This window comes from Epinephelus fuscoguttatus, linkage group LG9, assembly GCF_011397635.1.
Source record: "Epinephelus fuscoguttatus linkage group LG9, E.fuscoguttatus.final_Chr_v1".
NCBI classification, from domain to species: Eukaryota; Metazoa; Chordata; class Actinopteri; order Perciformes; family Serranidae; genus Epinephelus; species Epinephelus fuscoguttatus.
Window position 1 is genome coordinate 46,518,632 of NC_064760.1, and position 24,372 is coordinate 46,543,003.

Below are 24,372 nucleotides of genomic sequence, written 5' to 3' on the forward strand. Positions count from 1 at the left end.
TCTATTCTATTCTATTCTATTCTATTAATGTTGTTGTAAGCTACTGTCATTACCATCTGTCCTGCATCTCTCTCTGTCTCTGTCTCTCTTTCGTCTTATTGTGTCATACAGATTACTGTTAATTTATCATGTTGATCTGTTCTGTACAACATCTATTGCACGTCTGTCCGTCCTGGAAGAGGGATCCCTCCTCAGTTGCTCTTCCTGAGGTTTCTACCATTTTTTTTCCCCGTTAAATGGATTTTTTGGGGTAGTTTTTCCATATCCGCTGCGAGGGTCCAAAGGACAGAGGGATGGCGTATGCTGTAAAGTCCTGTGAGGCAAACTGTGATTTGTGATATTGGGCTTTATAAATAAAAATTGATTGAAAATTGATTGAATTGAATATCTTGCTGAATAGCACTGGCAAATGCACTTCTGGTGTGAACATCCAGCAGCTGCTGACAGGCGGCTACACGACAACTGATATACTGTGGCACATCGAATCCTTTTAATCCTTTGTCTCTGTTACTGAATGTGATTAGTCACTCTGTTGAATAGGCAGCTTCTTCATTTAGCTTATTTTCAAGTTATTTAATTTGAAGTCTTTCACTGCTGTTTAAATGTAAGCTATGGCTGTGTAAAACATACGGACGGCAGTTGTTCTTAATGGCAGGAATTCTGGAATATTAACAACCATATTGGCAGTCAAATAAAAATCTAGTGTAAACCCTGTTTCACACCCTGTGGTATGCAAACAGATAAAACAAACAATATAAGACAATGAGAGGGGAAATTAAAACTGATTATATGGTAGAGGTAATGCAGCCTTTGTCACATTAGCCCCTTTTCCACCAACATTTCCAGGAACTTTACCAGGAATTCTTTTACCCAGGTAAATAAATTCCTGGAAGTAAATCTGTGTGGTTTGCATTTCCACCGCACCTCAATGTTCTGGAAAATGTATTCAAATCAGGCTGATGACGTAGATGATTCAGCGTGTGCCCTATATTTGGTTTTGCCAGCTTGACTGGTTACATGCTGGTGTAGAAAGTTGGGGCTGTTTGTCTCAGCCAGCAACTAAGGTTATAAGTATTTTAAGATAAAAAACAAAACAAACTAAGTTAGTCTACATACAGACAGCTGTCATTTGCTATCAGCCGTTAGCTGCTAGTGTGCTGTCCTTGTGTAAGATATAACGTTAGCGATGGTGGATGAGAGACTGCTGACGGAGCATATTGAATATCACTGTCTACATGTTTATATGTTCATGCTTGCTGAATACGTATTGATAAAGTATTGGCTTCTTACTCGCTGAGGTTTAACTGCACTTACAGTAACAAGTGTAGCTGTCGTTAACTCGAGTAATTTTTGAGTTGTTTTCACTTTGTTCCACCGGGGCTGCTCAGCTGTTCACTGGTTGCCGTGTCGTGTAGGCGTGTGTGTGTATGTGGAGGAGTTCAGCGCCGTCTCAAAAGAACCGATACAGTTAGCGCTTATCAATATTATGGTCTCTGATAATTCGGTCTTTTGATATAATATAATATCTTAGGTTCAGCTGGCAGGTACTTAGAAAAACACTAGAGATAGGCAGAATCTGGTGCAATCGAGTTTATTGTGTTCACAGGCAACAACACAGACAAACTCACGAGTCAGCCTCCGGAGGATGACTGAAAACCTGCTTTCAGTGCTCTGGCTTATATGCTGGTAGAGGTCGAAGAGATCTCCACCCATTTCTGTAGTCCTTCCCATCTCGGTCCGTTTTTACTGGTAGCAGACTCTGCCTTTGTTTCTGGCTCAAACTGGAATCTGCCACCAGTATTTCCGGACCCACTCCCACTCTATTTTTTAAAAAAACATGTGATCTCTGGGGACTCACATGCTACAGTCCCTTGTGCTCCCGTGTAATATGAACCATTACGTACACATTAAGCAATACAGTCATTTGAGTGTGTGTGTGTGTCCTTTCCTGTATAATATAAACTCTTAAGTGCTTTAGGCAGTACAATCAAGTGAGTGTGCTATCTTCATCACACAGCACGTGGTAACTTGTATGAGTGTCACCGTAAGTTCACAACATCATGTGAGTGTAGGTTACTGCATTATATTGGGCTTTATAAATAAAATGGATTGATTGATTGATTATATCACTACACAGTGTATGGTGAATTATAGGAAGTTCCCTGTAAGTTCATAATATCATGTGAGTGCATGCGCTTTTTATTACACAGAGCGTGACGGGTTATATATGACAATAAGAGTTCACAACTGAGGTGTCACCAAGAGTTCACACCGTTATATTACATGTTACATAAATGCAGTATTAGTTTTTGTAACAGACTACACACAAACATGGTTATATAGCTATTTGTATCTTATCCAACCTATATAGTCTAACACTAGATGAGGGTTTTTGACTTTTTACACTACATTCCCCCCTTTGGGGCTCCATAGTCCCACACAACACTTTCAAATCACAGAAAAAGGGGGGAAATATATATATCCCCCCTTTGGGACTATATAGTCCCATAACATTATCTTAAGATTTTGTTAGCACCATACATAATTTCATTTTCCAGTGATTATATCAGTAGATCAGTAGTAGATATCACACATATATCACACATGAGTCAGAGAGAAGAAGAGCTAGCTTAGTACTGTCATGTTGTGGTATGAGGGTATAGAATGACAGTTGTTATACAGTGATTGTGACTACAGTTAGTACTATAATTTCACATATAGAGGTTACAGTTGGCAGGATTTATAGCTACCGTGGCTGTTAACATTGTCCCCTTACAGTCCTTCGACCCCGCAGGCTGGCATCCGCAAGCCGGTAGTTTGCCAGCTGACTCTTCAGTGCGTCGACCTCCTCTTGTGTGGCCTCGTAAGCATTAAGTTGCTGCTGTAAGGCATCCCTGGCCTGAGTCAGTTCACAGACTTGGCCACGCAGCTCCAGCACCTGCTGCTCGAGTCGACACAATTGCGCCCTGTGCATCCTCTTGTTGTCTCCCTTCCTGATTGCGTAGGTACCGTGACGGAGGTTGAGGGGAAGACTGCGCACCAACTGGCAAAAAACTAACGCAGGAACAAGATGAAGCTGGTCACGCAGCTGGGCTGTCAGTCTCAGATGTTGGGCTGTTACTGGTGCTCCATCAGGCAGACATCGGAGGCTGATCTCTACTGCGTCTGGATCCACATTGTACTCCTTTTCTAGGAGAGTGCGGGTTGCCGGTGTTAGCCCGTGCACGCTCAGGTGACCCGTATTTCGAGGTGGTGGGCTACCCCGACGCGGCTTAACAGGTGGTGGGGTGGTTGGTGAATAACTATATGAATAATCAGCACTGTCCTCTGTCGAGGCGGATGAGGCAGGGGAACATGCTGGCAATATGTCTTTACGATCATTGGGTTGAGGGGATTCATCTTGGGATGGTGCTTGTGAGGTGGAGGGTGCCTGGGGCTGTACTGGGTCCGGCAGCTGGTACGGGGGGGGGGGGGGGGGGGGTAATGCGGGCCTGGAGTGGCAAAAGTCCAATCTGGAGTAAGAACAGGCCAATCTGCTCCTTGCCCAGGACCCATCTGGGTTTGACCTCCCTGGCTGGAGGTATTGGCAGTTGGGTTGAGTGATTCTGGGCAGGTTCCCGCGTAGCTGGGGCCTGCAACTGGTTCTGGGTTTGGGCGGGACAATAGATAGCAGATCAGGCTGGTCGATGGAGGGTGGTTCAGTGTCTGGATCGCTGGCTGTGGGGTGTGGAGTTGATTGTAGAGCTCATCCAGTGGCAACTCAGGGGGATGGGCTGGCAGTGGAAGGCTGGTCCCGGGGTAGAATGGAGGGTGAGGGGGTCTCATCACACGTGGTCCCTGCTGCTGGTGCCAGAACGCAGGCTGGTCTCCCTGGTTCCGCTGGTACGGATGTGGTTGTGGTGCTCTCCAAAACTCAGCCATATTCTGTTTTTATCTTAAAGGTGCATAGGACATTTTAGTGTACTCTCCCTATAATGGTTTTTCCTTTCCCTATGAGCTCTTACTTCACACATAAGCCATGCAAGCAGGATTAGTACATTAGTGGTTATAAACTTAAGTGTTGGTGAGTAATAGTAATGGTCTGGTGACAGCAAAGGTATCAGGGTCTTCTTACGCAATTTCGTCATACACTCCTTCTGCTGGCGTAGATTTCTGATTATATTGAGCAGTTCCCAATGCCCTGTTTTGTAGCATTACCTCATACTGATTTCTACGCTTTTTACCTGTGTCCTGCTCTTGTTTTCTAAGGAGTTGTCTTTGGGAACCAGTCATGTCTTCGTATGATTCAGCGCCAGTGGGCCGTGGCCCTTGGTCTATTACGACAAATTGTCCTGTAACACTTGTCATTGTCCGCTTGATTACAAGCCGTACCAGGGGAAGAACACAGCAGGCTATCGTGAGAAGGGCCAACACAACAATTCCCAATAACATTCCCATCATTTTTAATATCTTTTCAGGGGATAATGTTGATAACCAGTCCCACATTGAGGGGATCCTGGTGTTCCAATTTGAGTGCTGCACATGCTGATCTCATAAGGTACGCATCCCTTCCAAGGCTTTGGTCAAATTCCCGCCCTCCCCCATGTGCATAGGAATGACAGTACAACAGTGTTCCCCTATTATATTGCAGACCCCTTGATCGTGGGCGAGCAGGGTCTCAATGACAAGTCTGTTCTGCACCGTCATTAGGGAGGTGGTATGTAATTGCTCATTTACTCCTTCTAGGGCTCTTATGGTCCAATTCACAAATCTTTGTTGGTTATACCACAAATAATTTACCCAACGGCTATTACGGGCTATATATTGAGCATTTGTTATGGTTCCCCACATTGGCCAGGACCCCAAAACTCTGCCCGACTCTATCCATTCATCTGCTATAGCCTGTTGGTCCCTGGGGACTCATTGTGGTACCTGGTCCCATGTAATGTATACACTAGCATCCTCCTCCCAGGAACGTTCCTGAGTTTCTGATGACCTGCGCCGTCTCACTGAGGTGCTGTTAGTCAAACTGAGTATCGTAATTGGCCCTGTTAACATTACTGGGGCACAGAGTCCCGTCCAATTGGCTGGCAGTACTGCTTTCACCTGAAGATCACCTTCACACAACCAAAATATGTCCGCCAGTGGAGCGGTACCATTGGTCAAATTTAATACCCAGATCCAGGTGGTATCATTATAATTTTGGCCTAGCACTATAGAATCATTACCTCCATTGACCACCTGGTGGCATTGGATTTTGGCTTCTTGAGTTGTATTGCATACCTTCTGCACCTCTGAGAGCTGCAGTGTACCTGCTGACGAGGACACATTTCCTATAGTCTTTTCATACCTACATCAGATCAGCCTCTCCGCCTCCTGGGTAGTGTTAGTAAGGGTGGCATTGTTTAGCCAGTGCTCTATCTTGTTTCCCCGTGCTACACAAAATGGGAATATGAGGTCTGGTGTCAGATGCACTACTGGAGGTACCTGAAACTCTTGCTGGAACTGATCAGAGGCGTTTTTGAGATTTTCTGGACAAATTGCAGTTGTGTTGGTCCATCTCTCCCTGCCCGCCGCCATCCACATGACACATGCCGCAAAACATTTATCCTTCTTCCAGCAATTATCTATGTCGGGGAGAGGCCTAACCCTGGGTAGGCCCCTCCTCCTGTGGCATGCTATACACGTAATATTGGTTACCTGTTTAGCGGAGTATTCCAGCCATTGATAGAAGGCATTGGACTTCCAAGTGGTAGCTCTTATTAGCTCTACCCGCTGCACTAGCGCACCTCTAGGTTTCCTTGGGGATCTGGGGTTTAATTGAAACCATAGTCGTGCCACTTTCAAGGATATAGTGAACCCTACCTCCACATTAGTACAACCTCTCATATTACACCAAACTCTTGCTGTCACCATTCCTTCCACGCTACAGCGTGATCCTATGGATTGTCCATGCAGTCTAATGTCTCCTGGGCCCTCCACCAATACATCATCGTAAGCATGTGACTTATAGTAGGTTAGTTGTATCATTACCCTGTAAGGTATCTTTCCCTGTTTTGCAGCCAAGGCTCCTAGCGCCAACAAGCACTCGCCTTTCTCTTTCTGGCCTTCCTTACCCTGTGCTGCTCCCTCACTTTGGTGTACTCTTGTTGCAATGAGCAATAGGGTTAGTAATATTACAGCTATTGTTCCTACTTTAGCTCCTTGTTGCATGCTGACTGGACCTTTAGGTCTGCCGGGGGGCTGTTCCCTCTCTGGTGTCTGAGTCTCTTGTGTCTGTGTCTCTTGAATCTGAGTCTGAGTCTGAGCTTGAGCCTGACCTCTCTGGGTCTCTAGCTTCGCCTGTTTCTGAGCTAAGGCTTTCCTCTCTTTCTTCTCCCTCTGTCTCTGCTCCCACTCCCTCCTGTCCTTCTGCCTCTGCTGCCACCTTTCTCTGTACTTGTCCCCTCATGATCTGCCCTATCACTATTAGGTGATGACTCATGAGATCGAGGTTGGCTGTCAGTCCCTGGGGATGAGGAGCCTCCCTCTGAGGAGCTCTCTGCTCCTGTCGATACCCTTCCTGGTAACGACCCGCTGCTCTCACTCTGGGCTGAACCGCTGCTGTCACTCTGGGCTCTCTCTGCCCTGCGTCTCTGTGCCACGCGTGCAGACCTTCTTGTCCCCTGTTCCTGTGGGATGGCGTCGCCATCCCCTCCTTGTTGATCTCATCCCCTTGTGGCTCTGGAATTACTGCCCTCTGTCTGACTCTAGGTCGGGGAACAGGTGGTCTCTCTGGGGTGTTAGCTCTGCAGCAGTGGTTAAGATGGAACCAAACGTCCTTACCTTCGACTTTCAAGGCAGTTGGTGTAGCTAATATGACCTTGTATGGACCTTCCCTTCGCGGTTGGTCCCACTTCCGCTTGAACACCTTGACATACACTTGTTCTCCAGGCTGTATTCTCTGGAGGTCTGCAGGGATGTCGACCCTTCTGTCCTCTGTGGCACCTTTCACCTGCTGGAACACAGCCCTGTGGATACGAGTTAGACTTCGTAAGTATTCAAACATTTCACCTTGCAACTGTTCCAGGGACGGTCCCTCATGGGGACCTCTTAAGTATGGTAGCGGCATGGGCCGGCCTGTAAGCATTTCACGCGGTGTTAGATGCGTGACTCGGCTGGCTTGTGAGCGCATTGACATTAGTGCAAGTGGTAAAGCATCCACCCAGTTAAGCTTGTTTCTGCTGTCTGCCACTATCTTGGCTATTTTGGTTTTCAAGATCCCATTTGCCCTTTCTACCGCTCCCTGTGATTGGGGATGGTAAACGCAGCCAAATTTTTGTTTGATTCCCAATTGCTTTAGTGTCTCTTGTATGACATTGGACACAAAGTGGCTGCCGTTGTCTGATGATATGGTATCTGGCATTCCAAATCTCGGGAAGACTTCCTGACACAAAAATTTAGCGACTGTTTTATTGTCTGATTTTGCAGTGGCTTTTGACTCCACCCATCTACTATATCTACATATGACCACTAAGACATATCTCAGTCCCCTTACTCTTGACTGCGGTCCCATGTCTATGTAGTCCAACATGAGGTGTCTGAATGGTCCGTCTGGGAGTGGTATGTGTGCCAATGGGGCCGAAAAAACTTTCCTGATGTTGTATTCTGCGCAAACGTCACATTCATTTAGTACTCTGTCCACTGTGGCTGCCATGAATGGCGACCACCATACTGCTTGCAGTTTCCTTAGGATCTCCCCCCTTGCGCAATGGTCACTACCATGCGCCCAAATTATTGCATGTCTTAGTAGCAAGGTTGGTAGTACAAAGCGGCCATGAGCATCTAGCCAAACTCCATACAATGGACCCCGTATTGGGCCCATTTGCATATTCTTGATAGCACCACGTTTTACCCATAAACGTTTCTCGGCCTTATCTACTCTATCTTGAGCGGCTATAAGGGAGGGCAAGGATGTGAGAGGTTCAAAATCTTGTATGGTTAATATGGGTGCCATTACTGCCCCTATTGCTGCTTGTTTGGCTGCTTCATCTGCAAGATTATTGCCTGTAGCTATCAGCGTGTTGGTCTTTTGGTGGGCTGGACATTTAATGACAGCTAGGGCTGTGGGAAGCAACATGGCTTCTAACAGCTCGAGGATGGCAGCTCCATGAGTTACAGGGGTGCCATCAGCTCTGCGGAATCCTCTTTGTTTCCAAATGTTAGCGTGAACATGGCACACACCCTAAGCATATGCTGAGTCCGTGTAGACGTTTAGCAATTTTCCTACAGCTAATTTACATGCTTCTGTCAAGGCTGTTATCTCTGCGAGTTGGGCTGAGCAGGGCTGAGCAAGCTTACGTGCCCGTAATGTGTCGAAGGTTTGGTTGTCATTTTTGAGCTGAATAATCCCGTAGCCTGCATGGCTACCAGTGGCATCACAAAAACATGAGCCATTCACGAACAATGTGAGGTTGGCAGGAATTGGCTGATTATGCAGGTCCTCTCTAGCCCGCATAAACTTCTCTGTGTCATGAATGCAGTCGTGTGGAGTACCTTCTGTTGGTAAAATCAGTTTAGTGGCGGGGTTAATGATGGTGCAGCGCTGAATATTGAGTTCAGGGGGTGATAGGATTACCTCATAGCCCGTGCGTCTGGCTTGTGTTAAGACGAATCGTGGACTAGTCAGTAGTGCATGAATTTGGTGGGAAGTATACAGCGTCACAGGATGTCCCATGGTCAGCGATGAAGCTTTCTGAAAGGCAAAAACAGCGGCTGCCAGTCCCTGATAGCAGGGTGGCAGGCCAGCCTCAATGTTATCCAGTTTAGTACTATAATACGCCAATGGCTGTTTACCTGTGGGCGTGTCTTGCATCAGGACGGCACAGGCAAAACCTGATTTTTCTGCAACATAGAGATGAAAAGGTTTAGCATAATTTGGCATCCCTAAAGCAGGAGTGGACTGCATGTCCATTTTCAGGGCTTGGAACGCACCTTCCGCTTCCTCTGTCCATGTTAACTGTGCTGTGTTATTTGTTTGTCCTGCTGCTCTGATCAGAGCCCTGAGGGGAGCAGTTTTTATAGCATAGTCACAGATCCAAGGCCTGCTGTAGCCTGTCATGCCCAGAAAAGATAGCATTTGGCCCACCGTTTGCGGTTGAGGGGCCTTAATCACTGCCTCTAGCTGGGACGGCGCAATACACCTTTTGTCCCCACAGAGTCTTCTCCCCAAGTACTCTACTGACTGTTGGCAGAACTGTAGTTTAGTTTTACTGACTTTGTGTCCGCCTTCTGCTAGGGCCGTGAGCACTGCAATAGAGTCTTTTTCACATTGTTCTTTTGTAGGACTACAAATGAGCAGATCATCTACATATTGCAATACTGTGCTTTGCACGTTCAAACTGGCGAGGTCTTGTGTCAACACACGATTAAAGATGGATGGGGAATCCAAATACCCTTGAGCCAACCTGGTATAGGTATATTGTTGATTCTCATACGTAAAGGCGAACAAATATTGAGAATCTGGATGTAGTGGTACGCTAAAAAAGGCTGAACACAAATCAATGACCGTGTACCACTGGGTGTCTGGTGGGATGTTGGAAAGCAACGTGTGCGGGTCTGGCACAAGTGGTACTTCACCGTCTACTACCGTATTAACAGCTTGCAGGTCGTGGACTAAACGGTAGTCTGGTGAATTTGGTTTCTTGATGGGAAAAATGGGTGTGTTACAGGGGCTTCTAGTTTTTACCAAAACTCCTGCTTCAACCAAGCCTTGGATTGTTGGCCTGATACCGTCAATGGCATGCTGTTTGAGAGGGTATTGTTGCTGATATGGTAAGTTAACGTGTGGTTTTAGCTTAATGTGAACTGGTTGCGCTGATTTTATCAAACCTACATCAGTCTTGTGTGCTGTCCATAACTGAGATGGAACTTTGCTTAGCATCTCCTCATGTTCTGCGGTGACTGCCATTTGTGTGGGTGTGCCTCCATCTACTACCACTTTGTTTGCTAAAACCTCGTCACCTACTTTGACTGAGATCCTGATGAACTGTTTATCTTTAGATATGTGAATGTACCTGTTGTTTGTGGGCACCCACTCCTGCACCTGCAGGGCACGCCTGACCATAGGACCGAGATGATGAGACTCATAATCTTTGGCCACTAAAAGCGTGATGTGCAGCATAGACTTTGGTACTTGGAACCATCCACATAATTCTTCCGGTAGGCGGACAGCCGCTGCCACGCCCTCCGGCCCCAAAAATATGTCTTCACTGGTGATGAGATATGTTTTTTTATTGATCCCTGCATCCCAACATTTCTGGTAATCTACATGAGTCTGATCTCTGTCATACATGAGCGTGCAGTGCAGTGGCAGGGTGGGGGTATGTGCGGTGTCATAGTGCATGTGAATCCACCTCTCCCACTCAGTCCATTTCTGTTTAAGGTGTGAGTCTTCTGGTGTCAGTTGAAGCCAGTAGGCCAGGGCTTGTTGTTTGTCTGCAGTACCCTGAGGTAGTTGTGACATCATGCTTTGTGGGGGTTCATCCGGGAAGTCCAGGTACAGTCCATCTTGGGTACACATGATCTTTGCTTTCAATGGGCATAGAATGTCCCTTCCTAGCAAGTTTACTGGGGTGTGGACTGAGTATAGCAAAGGTGCACATATGACTTTGCCTGCAATGAACATTGGAACGGGCTCTGTTAGCGGTATGATCTGTGATTTCCCAGAGAAGCCTATGGTCTTTATGGATGACTTAGAGAGGGGAAACCCGGAGCCTTCTTTTCCATTGCATGAGTATGTGGCCCCTGTGTCAACCATAAAAGGATATTCACGGTCATGGATGACAACAGGTACGATGGGTTCCTCATGTGACTGTAGTGATATAGCTGGTAACATTAGTTCCCCCTCAGGCTCCTCTGGGCACCCCTACCAGGGTTGTGGCTGTTCCATGTTGGGCCAGTTCTGTGCTGGACCTTCCCATGGGTTGCTAGGACATTGGGCCCGTATATGGCCTGGTTGACCACACCCCCAGCATTGATTGTCAGGTGGAGCTGGGTTAGCTCCTGGATAGCCTGCTCCTACGTGTGATGGGTCTGGTGGCTGGTTGGGTGCGTCCTGGAAAACATGGTGGTTCCCTGGTATGTAGTTTCTGCCTCCTTTCCATCCTCCCCTGAAGGTTGTAGACGGTACATTTCCACCCAGGTCCCCCACGGCCCCGCCCTCTGGGGGTTCGCTGATTGCCACCACCTCTTGGTATTTGCTGGTAATAATAATGGTGGTGTGTGGCGTTGGTAGAGGTTTCTTTTCCCGTTGCAATGGGGTCAGTGGGGGGTGGGTGCAGAGGTGCTTGGGGCTGGATGGTCGGAGGAGCTGTTTGAGTCGCTGTCACCACGGGAGCTTGAATTTTAGATTTTTCTTTCTCTTTTTTTACCAGCTTGCTCAGTTCTCCCAGCTGCAGCTGGGTCAGTTTGTTGACTAGTTGTTTGTCTTCTTCATTCTTTTTCTTTCTGTCTTTTCTATAGAGCTCAACATGGTGGACGATGTGTTCTGAGAACAGTGGCCAGTCCATTTTCATTAGTCCCACCACATCTTCCAAACGTCGCTGTACACTCTCTGGCATGGCCTTCTTAACCATCATTTTGAATAGGCTTTGAGTGGTTTTATTGGCATTCCATGCTTCTCCTGTTTCTTCTTTCCATTTCTTTTGGAAGGTATGTAGGAACTTAGAGGGACATTCATTTTCTCCCAACGTTTCCCCCTCCAACTTGGATGGGTCTCTCTTTGCCGGGTAGTGTTTTCTCAATTGGCGCCACACCTTGGAGCGGTAATGCCCAAAGTCCATATCGTCGCTGTAATTGTTTCCAATAGCTGCCCCCACATTGGCTTCTGTGAATATTTCCTGGGTGATTTGCTTTCCAGCCACATAGGTAAGCAGAGCTTTGACATCTCCCAGTGCTAGCTGTATTCCAGCTGTTGTCTCTTCTAGAGCCATTATCCATTTATCTGCGCCATCGGTAAGTGCTGGTAGGTGCTCAGCCAGGCCTATCATGTCCATGAAAGGCCAGGGCTCGTACTGCTTTAGTCCATTAGGTTGTGTTATAAGGGGACACATGGTGGTTCTGTTACCTTCGTCATCATACAGATATATGAGATCCTCAGTTTCTCCGAGGACTTTTCCTCCTCTCAATCTCATGCCTCCTTGACTCTGAGCTCTGTTGTCTGTTGTTGGTTGTCTGTTGGTGTCCCGTACCTCTTTGGCCTGTGTTTTGTTCGATTTCATTGTGCCTTGGAGAGTCAAGGTGATGTGCTCTGTGGTTGGGCTGGGTTGAGGCTCCTCTGGCTCCTGCTGAAGACCCTCTTCCTTTAACTGCTGTTCTTGTATTGTCTCCAATAGTTAACTCATTTGCTGCAGTCTGCCTTCAGTTCTCCGGCTGATCCCTTCCAGCTCTCTGAGCAGCTCCTGTCCTCGGGCGTCGATCAGTGACGCACCTTTGGGAGTGTGCTCTTGGAGACTGTGATCACTTTCGTTTTGTGGCTCTCTTTCCGTCGGTGGGTCTGGATATGGTGGTGGGCTAATGGTAGCTGGCCTCTGGTGTTCTTCTCCCTCGCGCATCTGGCGGTTCTTTGCCTCCCATTCCAACATCTGTTGCCAGTGCTCATAACAAAAGGTAGTTGTGGGCCTGGGTCTCAATTCCTCATTCTTTCCTTTCTTCTTACGCAATTCTACTGCGGGGGAGCCAGATCTCTCCGTGGGGAGGCTCGAACAGCTTTTATGGTGAGCTTTGCTTCTGTTTTTCACATGCTTCTGTCTCCCTCTGTCTTTGCGTCCTGCAGTTGGTGCTTGCCCTTCAGCGGAGCGAGAGCTCTCATCACTGGCGCTGTCGGTCGTATCTCTCGCTGTAGTTCCAGTGCAGTCACTGCTCCTTCTAGTACGATGTATGTATATCATTGGAGGTTGTCCAGTTTCACTCTCCGTGAACTCTCCATCTTCCTCGCCACTCGTTGACCCATCGGTGCTCTCTGTTTCTGAGGATGGTTCTGTTTCCAGTTTTAACTTCTTCCTCGGCCCCTGTAGCCCCCTCCTATTGGGTCTCTGCTCATTATTTTTTGTCAGAGTCACTGTGAATCTCCCTTCTAATTGGCCCTCCATTTCTGTAACTTTTGAGCCTCTTAGTGGATACTGTCCCATTGCTGGCTGTGTTGGCTCCTGTAGGTATGGGGGAAGTGGCGGTGTGGGTGGGGGTGGTGCTGTGGGCGTTACTTCCTCTACTTCCTTTCTTTCCTCTAGCTGCACCATTATTCTTGTTCCAGTTTGTCTGAACCATCCTAGCACTTCTCTTTCTTTGGCTCTCTTGTTTTTTAGTTTGTAGCTTGCCTTAGTGTCTCAAGCTTCAATGTGTCTTAATTCTTACTCTACTTCATCGCAGCATGCCAAATTGAAGGTACCATCCATAGGTCAGCGATTCTTCCCAGATGTTCTTTTGTGCCATTTGACCACACAGCACTGGATACGCTTCGCTCGACTTGGGTGTTGTTTTATTACCATTTCTATCAGGGTCAAGACCCCTTCTTTCATTTTTCCCTGTTTGGCTCCCATGTAGCCTTGTTTTACTGTACTAGCTCTTGGGATTTCTGGTTGTTCGTCTGTTTCTGTTGTGCGTATTAACACCACTATTTTCCCTACTGTTATGGCAGTTTTGTATTTCTTTTCTCTATAGGGGTTGTACTCTAAATCACAGGACCCATCCTCTTGGGTCTTCCATTTACCTAAACACCCAAATTTACCTGTTTCCCACTCAACTTTTCTGGGCACAATGACAATTTGCAGCCGTGGGTTGTATATCTCCCCTCCTGCTGGACTTTGTATGCGTATTTGGTGCAGAGGAAGTGTGGCTACTGGTGCATTCTGATAATTGTCACACAGACTCTGTAGTAGCGGGTTTAATGAATAAGGAACCCACAGCCTTCGCAAAATCGCTTCCCACGGGGCCCCTGGATACTCTTCCTTTACTCTCTTTAGATTAACAAATTTAGTGATTTGCCAGAGTTTTTGTTTGATCTCTTGTTCGTTTTGCCAATGCTCAGCCCCTTCGCTATCTATGTATATCTCGTTCTAACCAAAAATGTGTGCGCACCCCACTATATTCTACAGGGCCCTCTGTTAGACAGTGTTCTTCTCCCCAAATTTCATCCTCAATGATTTCCCTGTCTTCCATCTATTTTTAGGTGCTTCTGTGAATTATGTTTGCCCTCACCTTTTAGCTGTTAATAGTGACTCTATGTGCTTGCCCTATTAATTTTTTTCCTTTAACACGACGTTGCAACCTTACAGCCTGTTTATTTGATTTATTCGACAACTTAATTAAATCTCTGTTGTCTCTGTTGTCACTTGCCCCCATCCTTTTTAATTCTATTTTGCCCGTTACCACATGATTTATCAATTTTCTTCATGCATAGTCTTATTCAACACTTTTCTAAATCTATAGTTTTACAATTTCCCCTATAGATTGCTATATTTATAGCACTATATAAATGACATGCACAACAACTTCAAGGATTATGTTTAAATTATTTTTACAGATTACTTTTAGATATATTACAATATTTACACTTAGATCGATCAGTTAACTTTTTCTTTTTGTTGTTTTTTTTTCTTTTTCCTTTTCTTTAGCTTCCTGCCCGTTCAGACCTGTTTTCTGGGGTGGCTCCCCTGCTCTCTTGGCTAAGAGGTCTCCCCCTAAACAGCGGTATCCACAGGAGCTTTTAACTTCACTTTTAGCTTTCTGCCCATTCAGTCCCGTTTTGTCTACGGTGACTCCCCCTCCTTCTTGGCTGGGAGGTCACTTTCCTCAAAACAGCGGTATCCACAGAAGCTTTTTAGGCCTTTTATTCTTACAGCAAACCGCCTATGCAGTCCTGATGTCTCCCCTAGATACACCTTCCTTTTATAGGCTTAGAGATGTACTAGGCAAGCCATCAGCGGTATCCGCGGATTTGCTTAGCATTCTGCCCGCGCAGACCTGCCGGCTGGCTTCAACACCCCCGCCCCTACAGGCTAAAGGGTGCTGGCGAGTTTCGGCAGCGGTAACCACGTATATGCTTTTGAGTATCTCTGACTCTTTTCTTCTCTTATTGTGCACTTTGTCTCTTTAAATACTTTAAATACTCTTACTACCTTATTGCCACCACACACACACACACACACACACACATTCACTCTTTCCGCTCCACGATCACACCTTATTGCAGCAGAGTTACCCATCTCCAGTGATGTTAGCTGCTTTTTCAGTGATATTTCTCCAATCAGTACATTATATAACTAGGTTCTTTAGGAGAGGAATTTGTCAAATACCTTTGACCTGGGCAGCTCCCAGCACTGCACCCCAGACACAAACAGAAAAAGGCTCTGCTTACCTTATTTGGTGGCGCCACCTGTGTGTCTGACGTACAGCCCAGTGCTCCCGATCTCTGGCTTCGACCTTCCTTGCCTCCTGGCTGGCAACTCGCCACTTGAAGTGACAAAAATCGGGGCCTGGAATTGGGCCTGACGGCTCCCGACCCTTACTGGTAGCAGACTCTGCCTTTGTTTCTGGCTCAAACTGGAATCTGCTACCAGTATTTCCGGACCCACTCCCACTCTATTTTTTAAAAAAACATGTGATCTCTGGGGACTCACATGCTACAGTCCCTCGTGCTCCCATGTAATATGAACCATTACGTACACGTTAAGCAATACAGTCATTTGAGTGTGTGTGTGTGTGTGTCCTTTCCCGTGTAATATAAACTCTTAAGTGCTTTAGGCAGTACAATCAAGTGAGTGTGCTATCTTCATCACACAGCACGTGGTAACTTGTATGAGTGTCACCGTAAGTTTACAACATCATGTGAGTGTAGGTTAGTGTATTATATCACTACACAGTGTATGGTGAATTATAGGAAGTTCCCTGTAAGTTCATAATATCATGTGAGTGCATATCATGTGAGTGCATGTGTTTTTCATTACACAGAGCGTGAGGCGTTATATATGACAATAAGAGTTCACAACTGAGGTGTCACCAAGAGTTCACACCGTTATATTACATGTTACATAAATGCAGTATTAGTTTTTGTAACAGACTACACACAAACATGGTTATATAGCTATTTGTATCTTATCCAACCTATATAGTCTAACATTAGATGAGGGTTTTTGACTTTTTACACTACAGTGTTCATCCTTAATCAAAACACAAATTAAGTGAAGCTTGTAGAAATGAAATAAAGTTTGATGCGACACTGACACGGAGTGCGGAACACTGCATCTGTATGTTCCACCAATCAGCATTCTTCAACAAACAGCTCCGCCCCTCAAGAATTCCTGGGAATCTTTAAAGTCCTACCCCCCTACTAGGTACTTTTTTCAGGGAAAGTTTGGGGTTGAGGGAATGTTTTTTCCCTGGGTAATTTCGGTGGAAACGTGCCGAGGCTTTTCAAAATCCCAGGTAAATGATAAAAGTTCCTGCAGTGGAAAAGGGGCTATTGACAACAAAATGACTTTATACCCTATAACATCCATACACATAAACCAGTGCATATCATGCGATACCCATAAATAATATATTTATACAGAAATAACAGCTCCTCTGAGAACCGTCACCTTATCGTGGTGGAGGAGTTTGAGTGCCCTAATGACCCTAGGAGCTATGCTGTCGGGGGCATTTTGCCCCTGGTAGGGTTTCCCATGGCAGATTGGTTCTGGGCGAAGGGTCAGACGAAGAACAGTTCAGAAGACCCTTCATGATGGATACAAACAAGGACACATGTACCCGGCCCGGAGGGTTACCGGGGCCCCGCCCCGGAGCCAGGCCGGGGGCTGGGGCCCATGGGCGAGCGCCTGGTGGTCGGGCCTTCGCCCATGGGGTCCGGCCGGGCCCAGCCCGAACCGGCTACATGGGCTCGTCCCCCTGCAGGCCCACCACCCGCAGAGGGATCCAGAAGGGTTTGGTGCATTGTGGATTGGGCAGCAGACCAAGGCGGGGGCCTTGGCGTTCCGATCCTCGGTTACAGAAGTTGGCTCTTGGGACATGGAATGTCACCTCTCTGGCGGGGAAGGAGCCGGAGCTTGTGGAAGAGGTTGAGCGCTACCGGCTAGATATATTCGGCCTTACCTCGACACATAGTTCCGGCTCTGGAACCCTAGTCCTTGAGAGGGGTTGGACTCTCTCCTTCGCTGGAGTTGCTCAGGGTGAGAGGTGGAGGGCCGGGGTGGGCTTTCTGATAGCCCCCAGACTCTCTGCCTGCACGTTGGGGTTTACTGCGGTAGACGAAAGGGTTGCTTCCCTGTGCCTTCGGGTCGGGGAACGGGTCCTGACTGCTTATGCACCGAACAACAGTTCAGAGTACCCACCCTTTTTGGAGTCCCTGGGATGGGTGCTGGACAGTGCCCCGACCGGGGACTCCATTGTTCTGCTGGGGGACTTCAACGCTCACGTGGGCAATGACAGCGGGACCTGGAGGGGCGTGATTGGGAGGAACGGCCTGCCCGATCTGAACCCGAGTGGTGTTCAGTTACTGGACTTCTGTGAACTTCCGCAGTTTGGCCATAACTAACACCATGTTCAAACATAAGGATGTCCATCGGTGCACGTGGCACCAGGACAGTCTAGGTCACAGGTCAATGATCGACTTTGTAGTCATATCATTTGACCTGCGGCCATATGTTCTGGACACTCGGGCGAAGAGAGGAGCAGAGCTGTCAACTGATCACCACCTGGCGGTGAGTTGGATCAGATGGTGGGGGAAGATGCCCACCTCAACTCCCACCTCCGGGAGAGCTTCGACCGCGTCCCGAGGGCAGAGAGGGACATTGAGTCCGAATGGGCATTGTTCCGCTCTGCCATTGTCGAGGCGGCTGTTGTGAGCTGTGGCCGCAAGGCCGCTTGGGCCAGTCGTGACGGTAATCCCCGAACACGCTGGTGGTCACCAGAGGTGAGGGGAGCCGTCAGGCTGAAGAAGGAGGCCTACAGGGCATGGTTGGTCTGTGGGTCTCCGGAAGCAGCTGACGGGTACCGGCGGGCCAAGCGGAGCGCAGCGGCAGCAGTCGTGGAGGCAAAAACTCGGGCGTGGGAGGAGTTTGGTGAAGCCATGGAGGAAGACTGTCGATCGGCTCCAAAGAGGTTCTGGCAAACCATCCGGCGCCTCAGGAGGGGAGGCGGCAACTTGCTCACACTCTTTACAGTGGGGGCGGGGAGCTACTGACGTCAACTGGGGACATTGTCAAGCGGTGGAAGGAATACTTTGAGGAGCTCCTCAATCCCACCAACATGTATTCCAGTGAGGAAGCAGAGATGGGGGTCTCGGGGGCGGGTCATCCAATTTCTGGGGCAGAAGTTGCTGAGGTAGTGAAACAACTCCGAGGCGGCGGAGCCCCGGGGGTGGATGAGATTCGTCCTGGATATCTCAAGGCTCTGGATGTTGTAGGGCTGTCCTGGTTGACACGCCTCTGCAACATTGCGTGGACATCGGGGGCAGTGCCTCTGGAGTGGCAGACCGGGGTGGCGGTCCCCATCTTCAAGAAAGGGGACCAGAGGGTGTGTTCCAACTACAGGGGGATCACGCTCCTCAGCCTACCCAGTAAGGTCTACTCCAGGGTGCTGGAGAAGAGGGTCCGGTCGATAGTTGAACCTCAGATTGAGAAGGAGCAATGTGGTTTTCGTCCCGGACGCGGAACCGTGGACCAGCTCTTTACCCTCGCCAGGGTGCTGGAGGGGGCATGGGAGTTTGCCCAACCAGTCCACATGTGTTTTGTTGATTTGGAGAAGGCTTACGACCGTGTCCCCAGGGGCATCCTGTGGGGGGTGCTCTGGGAGTATGGGGTTGGTGGCCCCTTGCTAAGGGCCATCCAGTCCCTGCACCGAAGGAGCATGAGTCTGGTTCGCGTGGCTGGCAGTAAGTCGGACCTGTTCCCAGTGAGGGTTGGACTCCGCCAGGGCTGCCCTTTGTCACCGGTTCTGTTCATAACTTTTATGGACAGAATTTCTAGGCGCAGCCGAGTGGTGGAGGGTGTCAGGTTTGGTGACGAGAGGATCTCGTCCCTGCTTTTTGCGGATGACATGGTCCTCCTAGCTCCATCGAACAGTGACCTCCAGCTCTCGCTGGGGCGGTTCTCAGCAGAGTGTGAAGCAGCTGGGATGAGAATCAGCACCTCCAAGTCTGAGGCCATGGTCCTCAGCCGGAAAAGAGTGGATTGCCCACTCCAGGTCAGGGGGGAGGTCCTTCCTCAGGTGGAGGAGTTTAAGTATCTCGGGGTCTTGTTCACGAGTGAGGGTAGGATGGAGCGGGAGATTGACAGGCGGATTGGGGTGGCATCAGCAGTAATGCAGGCGCTTAACCGGTCCGTTGTGGTGAAGAGGGAGCTTAGCCAGAAAGCGAAGCTCTCAATTTACCGGTCAATCTACGTTCCAACCCTCACCTATGGTCATGAGCTCTGGGTAGTGACCGAAAGAATGAGATCGCGAGTACAAGCGGCCAAAATGAGTTTCCTCCGCAGGGTGGCTGGGCTCAGCCTTAGGGATAGGGTGAGGAGCTCAGACATCCAGGAGGGACTCGGAGTAGAGCCGCTGCTCCTCCACATTGAGAGGAGCCAGTTGAGGTGGTTTGGGCATCTGGCAAGGATGCCTTCCGGACGCCTCCCTTGGGAGGTGTTTCAGGCATGTCCAACCGGGAGGAGACCTCGGGGCCGCCCCAGAACACACTGGAGGGACTACATCACCCGGCTGGCCTGGGAATCAGGGATCAGGGATCAGGTAGCATCTGTTGCAGCTCAGCCCTCCCTGTGCCACAGGTCAACTTCTCAAGACCTAACCAACCCATTCTCCAAGTCATAAGTGCTATATCATAGGCAAGTGGACTTGCTTGCATTTCTTGAAGACGTTTCACCTCTTATCTAAGAAGTTTCTTCAGTTATAAATGACTGGCGTGGAGTCGCAGACTTTAACCCTCTAGGCCCAAACAATGCATAGTGCGTCCAAATTCACACCTGTTCTTCTCTATTGATTTTCTCCGTGACCGTGCGTCATAGCGAGAAGCCACGCATATCACGTGAAACAGCGAAACTGTAGCTTTCCGACAAGACCAAGCACTTGTCGGTAGTCCAATGTTTTCACAGCGAAAATAAAAAAAGATAAAGTTACACTAAAATCATGAATAACAGAGCTTTCAGCTCTGCACACACATTACTCTTGGATGGATAACTCACGAATGCAGGCTTGCACAGAAATGCCACGCATATCACATGAAAGCGCAGGACTAGAGCTTTCCAATGATATCACACACATCACTGTGCTGTCATCCCATCATGCTACAAATCCATCAAATCAATCATGTCCGCCTGGCACAAACCAAATGTTTTGGACAGCTGTGAAGTGACAGAATGTCCCACCATCATGGTCCTTATATTGCCAGATTCCAGCGACTCTCCCCTCTTCATATATGGCAGAATATGTCTTCTTCCAACTTGCTATGCTGAGATACATGAATTTAGTAAGAATTTAGTAACACGGATTTGTTTTTTTTATTGATATAAAAATTAATATAAAATACAGGCACATAGTAGGGCATGAAATGATGCAAATCTTGTTAGCCCAGATTGTCCTGAAAAAACAAGATATAGCATGTGTATGTAGCCTTTATAATGACTGTCTCTGACTTACAGAGTTGTTGAGGTCCCATGTGAGTTCTTAGTTTCAGAGTGGTTAAGGTCACTAGGTGGCACTATGAGTATCAGGAAATATGGTTCTGTAAATGTGTTCAGGGCAGGACTAATATGAATCAATAGCATAGCAATTTCGTTTTTCATGGCGAGACCTCAAAATTCAACATTGGGCAGATCCTGTAATCACTTTTGGTTGCAACATAGTCAGGCTCACATAAACCAAGTGTGGAGCCAATCTGATTAAATCTGTAGGACAAGTTCGTTAATTTACAAGCCCTGGAAATAGGCAAAAATGCACAAAAATGCACAAAAATGGCAGAAGTAAATTCAAAATGGCGGACTTCCTGTTGGGTTTGGAGCATGGCTCCAAGAGGCTTTTTTGTACGTGATAGACTGTTACAGGTGCCTACCAAGTTTCATACATTCAGGTCAAACCAGCTTTGGGGGCTGCTTAATTGAAATATTCTAGGGGGCGCTGTTGAGCCATCTTGGTGCATCAAAGTACAAAAATCACATCAGACAACAGGACCTGTATGCCACTTTTGGTGAGTTTTCAAGCATCCCTTGTCCCTTCAAAACAACATCGTATTTAATGGCGAACAGGGCGGCGCCACAGTGACAGCGTTTGATGAAAACTCAAGAGCTTCAGTTTTAAGTATCATCAAGGTCTAAGGACTTAGACCAGCAAGTTTGAGGTGGGTCTGATTAACCTGCTAGAGGAGGGACATCAAAGAATGTATAAAGTAGTTTTCTGTTGCCAGTAGGAGGTGCTATGGCGGTGATTCAAAATTTCTCTGTAGATGTGTTCAGGGCTGGACTGTCATCATATGTGTGAAGTTTTGGCAAGATATGCCCACGTGGAGTCAAGTTACAGCAACGTCTATCATCACGAAACATCAAAGTTCGCCGCCAGGCCATGGCCACGCCCTTTGACAAAAACTCACAGTTTCCACAATAAAAAGTCATCAACGTCTTATGGCTTTTTTTGACCAAGTTTGAGATGTATCTGATCAATTCTGTAGGAGATGTACATTAAAGTCTAAAACGCGCTATATTTATCACTAATTATTGACATGTAGATGTGTTCAGGGCAGGACTGTCATTAATCCTGTGAAGTTTGGGCAAGATTGGACCATGTATGTGTAACGGGCGTGCATTATCTTTAACAGTTCAATATCTTGTTGGATGCACATCCGTTAACCCTTGTATGTTCTGCGTTGTGTTCTATGTTGTGCTGAATGAAGGAAGGACCCGGACCACGACCAGCTACTGGTTGCTCTTTTAATGAAGGCAGGATGGTGGATTTGTCTGTACAAATCAACAAAAAACACAATAAGGCTCTGTAACATGCAGTCTCCTCCACACAGCACACAGGTCTCAAGCTCCTGTTATCAGATAAACACACAGAAAACCCTGTAACACGTGGAAACATGTCTACTATATTTCTGTCTACATTAACTGCATGTTCACATCCTTGAGACTAACATTTATACATGTGTAAATCAAAGTTTCCATTGTCCAAAAACCGAAATAAATGTTCAAAAGTGACGAGCAAAATAATACGTTACCTCCTCTCAGCGAGTCTGGCGTGGACTGAGAGAAGCACAGGAATGACAGCACAAAGCCTGTGACCTCTTAAAGTGACAATACAGGTATCAACACTTCAGTCTGAATACAACATTCAGGCATAAATATAAGCAATAAAACACATCTTAAACATATAGAAAACAATACTCATCAGCATTTGGTGAAATTTCAAACGTAAAAATAAAGATATAATTTCAACCTGGTTACATATGCTGGAGTTATAAACTACTTCTTGTTTAGTGGCGAGTCCCCTAACTTTGACGCCATCCCACGGTCACACGCATTGACGAAAACACAAGCTTTTAATAAGTTTTCATCTTCAAGGTCTTGGAGTGGGACAGACCAAGGTTTGAAGTCGACTGGATGAAATCTCTAGAACTACTTCGTTCATTTAGGACCCCTGGAAATGGCCAAAAATGTACCAAAATTGCACAGTAAATTCAAAATGGCTGACTTCCTGTTGGGTTTAGAGCAAGCCTCCAAGAGGCTTTTATGTACATGTCCAAGTCAATCAATCAATCAATAATTTTTATTTATAAATCCCAATATCACAAATCACAATTTGCCTCACAGGGCTTTACAGCATACAACATCCCTCACAGCGGATAAGGAAAAACTCCCCCAAAAAACCCTTAACGGGGGAAAAAAATGGTAGAAATCTCAGGAAGAGCAACTGAGGAGGGATCCCTCTTCCAGGATGGACAGACGTGCAATAGATGTCGTACAGAACAGATCAGCATAATAAATTAACAGTAATCCATATGACACAATGAGACAGAAAGAGAGAGAGAGACAGACAGACAGACAGATAGACAGACAGAGACAGAGAGAGATGTAGGACAGACGGTAATGACAGTAGCTTACGACAACATTAATGAAAGTAATAATATTATAATAATATAATAATAATATTGAAAAGTATATATTAATATCTTAAGTGTTACATCAGCCTACCAAGTTTCATACCCGTAGGTTAAACAAGATTCAGGGGCTCAAACTTTTGTAGGGGGCACAACTGAGCCATTTTTTGGAACCCAAGCATGCGACCCTTAAAATATCAAATTTTTCACCAGGTCTGATATATCTACAAAATTTATGAGTTTTGGGATATGTTAAGGCTCCTAAAAAGGCAAGTCATTGGGGTTAAGAAAAATAATAATAATTACAGCTGCAAGCAGCTGTGATCAGGCCCTCGCTCCCCCATGCAACCGTGTGGGCCTGACGCACCTGGAGGCTGTGGCATGAACCGAGAAGGGAGAAAAAACCTGGCAGGAGCGAAAAAACACAATGTTTCATTCATCCACCAGGTGGCGCTACGAGCATAACCAGATGTAGCCAGGTGCGTTCAGGGGTGGACCCTCATCACACATGTGAAATTTTGAGCAAATCAGACAATGCATGAAGGATTTATACCAAGTTGATGTTCTGTGGCGAAGGATGAAAAGTTGCCACCGCCGCTGCGGCAGCCTGCAACATGACAGGACACGTGTGTCACTGTGGAGATTCATCAACTTGATCATCATGTGGCCACAAAATGTAGTTGATCAGGTCAGGAGCTTGAGGGTGGTGTTTGTCAGTGTAAAAGTTGGCATTTCCTGTTTCCACAAGGGGGCGCCATGAGCGAGATTGCCTGCGAGCATATGGAGGCGTTGAGGGCAGGGCTCTTATCATGTATAGAAATTTTGAAGCAGTTTGATGAATTATGTGGGAGCGAGAGCTGCTTGAATATGCACGGTGATGGATCAAAAATGGCAGCGCCATAGCAGCCACGCCCTTTGACCTACAGACATGCAGAGCACAACTTTTGATCAGCATGGTCTCTGGATGATCTGTAAATAATTTGAAGTCAGTTGGATGAAATTCCTAGGACTAGTTTGTTAAAATACAACATGTGGAAATCACGCCAAAATGACAAGTCAAAATCAAAATGGCCAACTTCCTGTTTGGAGTAGACCATTGGTGCCAGAGACTTTTATGTGCGTCTGGACAACATACACATGTGTACCAATTTTCATGTTCCAACTCCAAAAAAAACTCTAGGGGAGGGGTTTTTGAAAATTTCAAGGGGGCGCTATAAAGGCATTTTGTCCCCCCCATGGGCGACGCCCCTATCAAATGCAAGAGCTCGCCATTC